This window comes from Eurosta solidaginis, unplaced genomic scaffold (genome assembly GCF_040869045.1).
Source record: "Eurosta solidaginis isolate ZX-2024a unplaced genomic scaffold, ASM4086904v1 ctg00001346.1, whole genome shotgun sequence".
Taxonomy (NCBI): Eukaryota; Metazoa; Arthropoda; class Insecta; order Diptera; family Tephritidae; genus Eurosta; species Eurosta solidaginis.
Genome location: NW_027137086.1, coordinates 142,501 through 151,590, shown reverse-complemented (window position 1 = coordinate 151,590; position 9,090 = coordinate 142,501). Strand labels below are relative to the sequence as shown.

The 9,090-nt window shown below is 31.8% G+C and overlaps 1 pseudogene; it reads right to left on the bottom strand.

The window, feature by feature from the left end:
• Window positions 1-8,104: 8,104 nt before the first annotated feature.
• Window positions 8,105-9,090, bottom strand: part of LOC137236147 (large subunit ribosomal RNA) — a 5,463-nt pseudogene continuing 4,477 nt past the window's right edge.

Genomic DNA, 9,090 nt, shown 5'->3' with positions numbered 1-9,090 from the left:
GTTTTTAGCTTGCATTTCGATAGTAGCAACACATTTTTGAAGTATTTTGAAAATTTCAAAACTTTCATATAAGTAGATGTTAGTACTTGTATGAAACTTTGTCAGTGCCTGTTAGCTTCGCTTAGTGGTTTTGTATGGCTGACCAAAGTTTTCATACGTTTAAGTGTTTTTAGCTTGCATTTCGATAGTAGCAACACATTTTTGAAGTATTTTGAAAATTTCAAAACTTTCATATAAGTAGATGTTAGTACTTGTATGAAACTTTGTCAGTGTCTGTTAGCTTCGCTTAGTGGTTTTGTATGGCTGACCAAAGTTTTCATACGTTTAAGTGTTTTTAGCTTGCATTTCGTTAGCAGCAACACATTTTTTAAGTATTTTGAAAATTTCAAAACTTTCATATAAGTAGATGTTAGTACTTGTATGAAACTTTGTCAGTGCCTGTTAGCTTCGCTTAGTGGTTTTGTATGGCTGACCAAAGTTTTCATACATTTAAGTGTTTTTAGCTTGCATTTCGATAGTAGCAACACATTTTTGAAGTATTTTGAAAATTTCAAAACTTTCATATAAGTAGATGTTAGTACTTGTATGAAACTTTGTCAGTGCCTGTTAGCTTCGCTTAGTGGTTTTGTATGGCTGACCAAAGTTTTCATACGTTTAAGTGTTTTTAGCTTGCATTTCATTAGTAGCAACACATTTTTTAAGTATTTTGAAAATTTCAAAACTTTCATATAAGTAGATGTCAGTACTAGTATGAAACTTTGTCAGTGTCTGGTAGCTACGCTTAGTGGTTTTGTATGGCTGACCAAAGTTTTCATACGTTCCTTAAAATTGTTTTCTGACCCGCTCACCTCACATGACGAAAAATGTATGAAGATACAAACTTTCATACAAGTACAAGATACAAACTTTCATACAAGTACAAAGTTTCATACAAGTAGAAACTTTCATACAAGTACAAACTTCCATACAAGTACAAAGTTTCATACAAGTAGAAAAAAGTTTCATACAAGTTCACTTGTATGAAAGTTTCTACTTGTATGAAACTTTGTACTTGTATGAAAGTTTCTACTTGTATGAAACTTTGTACTTGTTTGGAAGTATGAAACTTTTTAATACGTTGTTGTTGTTGTTGTTGTTGTTGGTGTTGTTGTTGGTTTTGGTGTTGTTGTTGTTGTTATATTGAACATTTTTATTAACAAGTAGAAAAAAGTTTCATACAAGTAGAAAAAAGTTTCATACAAGTACAAATTTCCAACCAGTACAAAGTTTCATACAAGTAGAAAAAAGTTTCATACAAGTAAAAACTTCCATACAAGTACAAAGTTTCATACAAGTAGAAAAAGTTTCATACAAGTACAAACTTCCATACAAGTACAAAGTTTCATACAAGTAGAAAAAAGTTTCATACAAGTAGAAAAAAGTTTCATACAAGTACAAACTTCCATACAAGTACAAAGTTTCATACAAGTAGAGAAAAGTTTCATACAAGTACAAACTTCCATACAAGTACAAAGTTTCATACAAGTAGAAAAAGTTCCATACAAGTACAAAGTTTCATACAAGTACGCTTGGAAACCCTCACATGACCAAAAATGTATGAAAAATACAAGTTTTATAATGTGTTGAATTTTTACCAATAATACCATGTTGGTTTCTTTAGTAAACTAACTAGGCAATATCATCGAAAATATGATAAATTGTCCATATTGAATTTTTCATATATTTTCTGTCAAGTGAGGTAATAATTTAATATTTTTATACTTATATGAAGATTTTCCTTTGTACTTATATTAATAAAAATGTTCAATATAACAACAACAACAACACCAACAACAACAACAACAACAACAACAACAACAACAACAACGTATTAAAAAGTTTCATACAAGTAAGGTAATAATTTAATATTTTTATACTTATATGAAGATTTTCCTTTGTACTTATATTAATAAAAATGTTCAATATAACAACAACAACAACAACAACACCAACAACAACAACAACAACAACAACAACAACAACAACGTATTAAAAAGTTTCATACAAGTAAGGTAATAATTTAATATTTTTATACTTATATGAAGATTTTCCTTTGTACTTATATTAATAAAAATGTTCAATATAACAACAACAACAACACCAAAACCAACAACAACAACAACAACAACAACGTATTAAAAAGTTTCATACTTCCAAATGTTCCATATTGTTTTTAGCTTGCATTTCGTTAGCAGCAACACATTTTTTAAGTATTTTGAAAATTTCAAAACTTTCATATAAGTAGATGTTAGTACTTGTATGAAACTTTGTCAGTGTCTGTTAGCTTCGCTTAGTGGTTTTGTATGGCTGACCAAAGTTTTCATACGTTTAAGTGTTTTTAGCTTGCATTTCGTTAGCAGCAACACATTTTTTAAGTATTTTGAAAATTTCAAAACTTTCATATAAGTAGATGTTAGTACTTGTATGAAACTTTGTCAGTGTCTGTTAGCTACGCTTAGTGGTTTTGTATGGCTGATCAAAGTTTTCATACGTTTAAGTGTTTTTAGCTTGCATTTCGTTAGCAGCAACACATTTTTTAAGTATTTTGAAAATTTCAAAACTTTCATATAAGTAGATGTTAGTACTTGTATGAAACTTTGTCAGTGTCTGTTAGCTTCGCTTAGTGGTTTTGTATGGCTGACCAAAGTTTTCATACGTTTAAGTGTTTTTAGCTTGCATTTCGTTAGCAGCAACACTATTTTTAAGTATTTTGAAAATTTCAAAACTTTCATATAAGTAGATGTTAGTACTTGTATGAAACTTTGTCAGTGTCTGTTAGCTTCGCTTAGTGGTTTTGTATGGCTGACCAAAGTTTTCATACGTTTAAGTGTTTTTAGCTTGCATTTCGTTAGCAGCAACACATTTTTTAAGTATTTTGAAAATTTCAAAACTTTCATCTAAGTAGATGTTAGTACTTGTATGAAACTTTGTCAGTGTCTGTTAGCTTCGCTTAGTGGTTTTGTATGGCTGACCAAAGTTTTCATACGTTTAAGTGTTTTTAGCTTGCATTTCGATAGTAGCAACACATTTTTGAAGTATTTTGAAAATTTCAAAACTTTCATATAAATAGATGTTAGTACTTGTATGAAACTTTGTCAGTGTCTGTTAGCTTCGCTTAGTGGTTTTGTATGGCTGACCAAAGTTTTCATACGTTTAAGTGTTTTTAGCTTGCATTTCGTTAGCAGCAACACATTTTTTAAGTATTTTGAAAATTTCAAAACTTTCATATAAGTAGATGTTAGTACTTGTATGAAACTTTGTCAGTGTCTGTTAGCTTCGCTTAGTGGTTTTGTATGGCTGACCAAAGTTTTCATACGTTTAAGTGTTTTTAGCTTGCATTTCGTTAGCAGCAACACATTTTTTAAGTATTTTGAAAATTTCAAAACTTTCATATAAGTAGATGTTAGTACTTGTATGAAACTTTGTCAGTGTCTGTTAGCTTCGCTTAGTGGTTTTGTATGGCTGACCAAAGTTTTCATACGTTTAAGTGTTTTTAGCTTGCATTTCGATAGTAGCAACACATTTTTGAAGTATTTTGAAAATTTCAAAACTTTCATATAAATAGATGTTAGTACTTGTATGAAACTTTGTCAGTGTCTGTTAGCTTCGCTTAGTGGTTTTGTATGGCTGACCAAAGTTTTCATACGTTTAAGTGTTTTTAGCTTGCATTTCGTTAGCAGCAACACATTTTTTAAGTATTTTGAAAATTTCAAAACTTTCATATAAGTAGATGTTAGTACTTGTATGAAACTTTGTCAGTGTCTGTTAGCTTCGCTTAGTGGTTTTGTATGGCTGACCAAAGTTTTCATACGTTTAAGTGTTTTTAGCTTGCATTTCGTTAGCAGCAACACATTTTTTAAGTATTTTGAAAATTTCAAAACTTTCATATAAGTAGATGTTAGTACTTGTATGAAACTTTGTCAGTGTCTGTTAGCTACGCTTAGTGGTTTTGTATGGCTGACCAAAGTTTACATACGTTTATTAAAATTGTTTTCTGACTCGCTCACCTCACATCACGAAAAATGTATGAAGATACAAACTTTCATACAACTACAAGATAAAAACTTTCATACAAGTAGAAACTTTTCAGTACTTTCACAAGTACAAACTTCCAAACAAGTACAAAGTTTCATACAAGTAAAAACTTTCATACAAGTACAAACTGTACTTGTATGGAAGTTTGTACTTGTATGAAACTTTGTCAGTGTTTGTTAGCTTCGCTTAGTGGTTTTGTATGGCTGACCAAAGTTTTCATACGTTTAAGTGTTTTTAGCTTGCATTTCGTTAGCAGCAACACATTTTTTAAGTATTTTGAAAATTTCAAAACTTTCATATAAGTAGATGTTAGTACTTGTATGAAACTTTGTCAGTGTCTGTTAGCTTCGCTTAGTGGTTTTGTATGGCTGACCAAAGTTTTCATACGTTTAAGTGTTTTTAGCTTGCACTTCGTTAGCAGCAACACATTTTTTAAGTATTTTGAAAATTTCAAAACTTTCATATAAGTAGATGTTAGTACTTGTATGAAACTTTGTCAGTGTCTGTTAGCTTCGCTTAGTGGTTTTGTATGGCTGACCAAAGTTTTCATACGTTTAAGTGTTTTTAGCTTGCATTTCGTTAGCAGCAACACATTTTTTAAGTATTTTGAAAATTTCAAAACTCTCATATAAGTAGATGTTAGTACTTGTATGAAACTTTGTCAGTGTCTGTTAGCTACGCTTAGTGGTTTTGTATGGCTGACCAAAGTTTTCATACGTTTAAGTGTTTTTAGCTTGCATTTCGTTAGCAGCAACATATTTTTTAAGTATTTTGAAAATTTCAAAACTTTCATATAAGTAGATGTTAGTACTTGTATGAAACTTTGTCAGTGTCTGTTAGCTTCGCTTAGTGGTTTTGTATGGCTGACCAAAGTTTTCATACGTTTAAGTGTTTTTAGCTTGCACTTCTTTAGCAGCAACAAATTTTTTAAGTATTTTGAAAATTTCAAAACTTTCATATAAGCAGATATTAGCACTTGTATGAAACTTTGTCAGTGTCTGTTAGCTACGCTTAGTGGTTTTGTATGGCTGACCAAAGTTTTCATACGTTTAAGTGTTTTTAGCTTGCATTTCGATAGTATCAACACATTTTTGAAGTATTTTAAAAATTTCAAAACTTTCATATAAGTAGATGTTAGTACTTGTATGAAACTTTGTCAGCGTCTGTTAGCTACGCTTAGTGGTTTTATATGGCTGACCAAAGTTTTCATACGTTTCTTAAAATTGTTTTCTGACCCGCTCACCTCACATGACGAAAAATGTATGAAGATACAAACTTTCATACAAGTACAAGATACAAACTTTCATACAAGTACAAAGTTTCATACAAGTAGAAACTTTCATACAAGTACAAACTTCCATACAAGTACAAAGTTTCATACAAGTAGAAACTTTCATACAAGTACAAACTTCCATACAAGTACAAAGTTTCATACAAGTAGAAACTTTCATACAAGTACAAACTTCCATACAAGTACAAAGTTTCATACAAGTAGAAACTTTCATACAAGTACAAACTTCCATACAAGTACAAAGTTTCATACAAGTAGAAACTTTCATACAAGTACAAACTTCCATACAAGTACAAAGTTTCATACAAGTAGAAACTTTCATACAAGTACAAACTTCCATACAAGTACAAAGTTTCATACAAGTAGAAACTTTCATACAAGTACAAACTTCCATACAAGTACAAAGTTTCATACAAGTAGAAAAAAGTTTCATACAAGTACAAACTTCCATACAAGTACAAAGTTTCATACAAGTAGAAAAAAGTTTCATACAAGTACAAACTTCCATACAAGTACAAAGTTTCATACAAGTAGAAAAAAGTTTCATACAAGTACTTGTATTTATAATATAATTTTCATACATTTTTATATGTGCGCGGCCTCAGTGCAATGCTAGTTTGCACTTCGTTAGTCGCAACACATTACAAAAGTATTTTGAAACTTTTAAAACTTTCATATATATACTTTCATATATATATGTTATGTTCGGACCTGTTAAGTTTTCTTGTGTTGAGTCAAATTATGCCGCAGGCTCCACTCCTGATAGTGCCCTTCCGTCAATTCCTTTAAGTTTCAGCTTTGCAACCATACTTCCCCCGGAGTCCAAAAGCTTTGGTTTCCCGGGAAGCGACTGAGAGAGCCGTAGCTACACCCAATCGCTAGCTCTAACTTTCGTTCTTAGTTTTTATAGAGGATTTGTCGCACCTAACAAACGCCTCTTTATATATAATTTTCATACATTTTTATATGTGCGCGGCCTCAGTGCAATGCTAGTTTGCACTTCGTTAGTCGCAACACATTTTAAAAGTTAGTTAACGAGGCATTTGGCGATCTTAAGGGAGTCATAATTACTCCCGCCACCGTTTACCCGCGCTTACTTTAATTTGGACACCGTAACATTACGTTCGGTTCATCCCACAGCGCCAGTTCTGCTTACCAAAAGTCGCCCCCCACTGGGCACATTATATCATATAACTTCAACCTTCATATCAAAAAAGGTGAGGTTCTTACCCATTTAAAGTTTTTAGTTGTAGATGACCATACGATCTGCATGTTTATCTAGAGTTCAACCAATATAACAATCTATAAAGATCGCTTGGTTTTAGTCTAATAAAAGCACACGTTCCATAAGGTCCGTGTTTATATTATTGCATGTATTAGCTCTAGAATTACCACAGTTATCCAACTAACTGTTAATGATCGATCTATGGAACCATAACTGACTGATGCCTTTTGCGGTTTCACTTTTAATTCGTGTGTACTTAGACATGCATGGCTTAATCTTTGAGGCAAGCATATAACTACTGGCGGGATCAACCAGAATTATATTTAAAAAATATAATAAAAATTATATTTTTTGTGTTTAATGTAAATAATATTACTCTGCATATGCAAACAATTTAAATAATGAAAGTGAACAAGTTATATATATATGAGCTTCGCTAATATATTTTGTGTAAGCGGCCTAGGTAAGGAAAACCTCACTTACTTTCATTGGTCGCTTAAAACACATCTGTATAAATATATCGACTTTATTAGCCCAAATATAATAAAGTTCAGCTAACAAAATTTTTGTTGCTTTATTTGTGCTGTGCTTCATTGTAATATTTCATTTACATTTTTCTCTTTGTAAATAATACTACCGTACAAGCAACAATTTAAATAATGAAAGTGAGCAAGTTATATATATATGAGCTTCGCTAATATATTTTGTGTAAGCGGCCTAGGTAAGGAAAACCTCACTTACTTTCATTGGTCGCTTAAAACACATCTGTATAAATATATCGACTTTATTAGCCCAAATATAATAAAGTTCAACTAACAAAATTTTAGTTGCTTTATTTGTACATTATTATAATATTTCATTTACATATTTCTCTTTGTAAATAATACTACCGTACAAGCAACAATTTAAATAATGAAAGTGAACAAGTTATATATATATGAGCTTCGCTAATATATTTTGTGTAAGCGGCCTAGGTAAGGAAAACCTCACTTACTTTCATTGGTCGCTTAAAACACATCTGTATAAATATATCGACTTTATTAGCCCAAATATAATAAAGTTCAACTAACAAAATTTTAGTTGCTTTATTTGTACATTATTGTAATATTTCATTTACATTTTTCTCTTTGTAAATAATACTACCGTACAAGCAACAATTTAAATAATGAAAGTGAACAAGTTATATATATATGAACTTCGCTAATATATTTTGTGTAAGCGGCCTAGGTAAGGAAAACCTCACTTACTTTCATTGGTCGCTTAAAACACATCTGTATAAATATATCGACTTTATTAGCCCAAATATAATAAAGTTCAACTAACAAAATTTTTGTTGCTTTATTTGTACTTTATTGTAGTAGATTACAATATTTGCTTTTTCATCATTTTTATAGAGGACTTGGCCCCTAAACAAGCGCCTCTCTTTATATTGCATATTTTAAATATGCATATTTTTATAAGATGATTACATCAAAACAATAATAAATTGGAAAATTAATTCCAATAAATTGTTTTCGAATCATCAAGCAAAGGTTAAGCTTCAGTGGATCGCAGTATGGCAGCTGCTCTACCACTTACAACACCTTGCCCGTTACCAAAGTCGTTTACAATTGATTCTAGGCATTGTCATTGTATTAAATAATGTTTTTATATATAACTGGCGCGGCATACGGGTGATATTTGAATCCTCCCGCATTTGCTATGTTATAAATAACATTGGCATCACATATATTCATTTTGTCGTTTATAAATTAAATTTATAAACTTTAAATGATTTAGAGAAGCCATACAATGCAATTTGCCCCATATTTATCATTGCAGTCCAGCACGGATACAACCTTAGAGGCGTTCAGGCATAATCCAACGGACGTAGCATCATACCACTGTTCGCTCGAACAAGTATTGTACCATTGGTCCGTACCTGCGGTTCCTCTCGTACTACGCAGGAATGCTGTCGCAATAATATTTTGTCATTAGTAGGGTAAAACTAACCTGTCTCACGACGGTCTAAACCCAGCTCACGTTCCCTTGAATGGGTGAACAATCCAACGCTTGGTGAATTTTGCTTCACAATGATAGGAAGAGCCGATATCGAAGGATCAAAAAGCAACGTCGCTATGAACGCTTGGCTGCCACAAGCCAGTTATCCCTGTGGTAACTTTTCTGACACCTCTTATTAAAAACTCTTTAAACCAAAAGGATCGATAGGCCGAGCTTTTGCTGTCTCTGTGCGTACTGAACACCGAGATCAAGTCAGCATTTGCCCTTTTGCTCTATGTGTGGTTTCTGTCCGCACTGAGCTGGCCTTGGGACACCTCCGTTATTATTTGAGAGATGTACCGCCCCAGTCAAACTCCCCACCTGGCAATGTCCTTGAATTGGATCATACCTGAGTGTTGGAGTTATACCAAATTTTAATTATGATAATAACATCGAAAAATGTTATCATTTCTCATTAAAATATGTTTACAATTATATAACAAACTCGTGGTACTTTGAT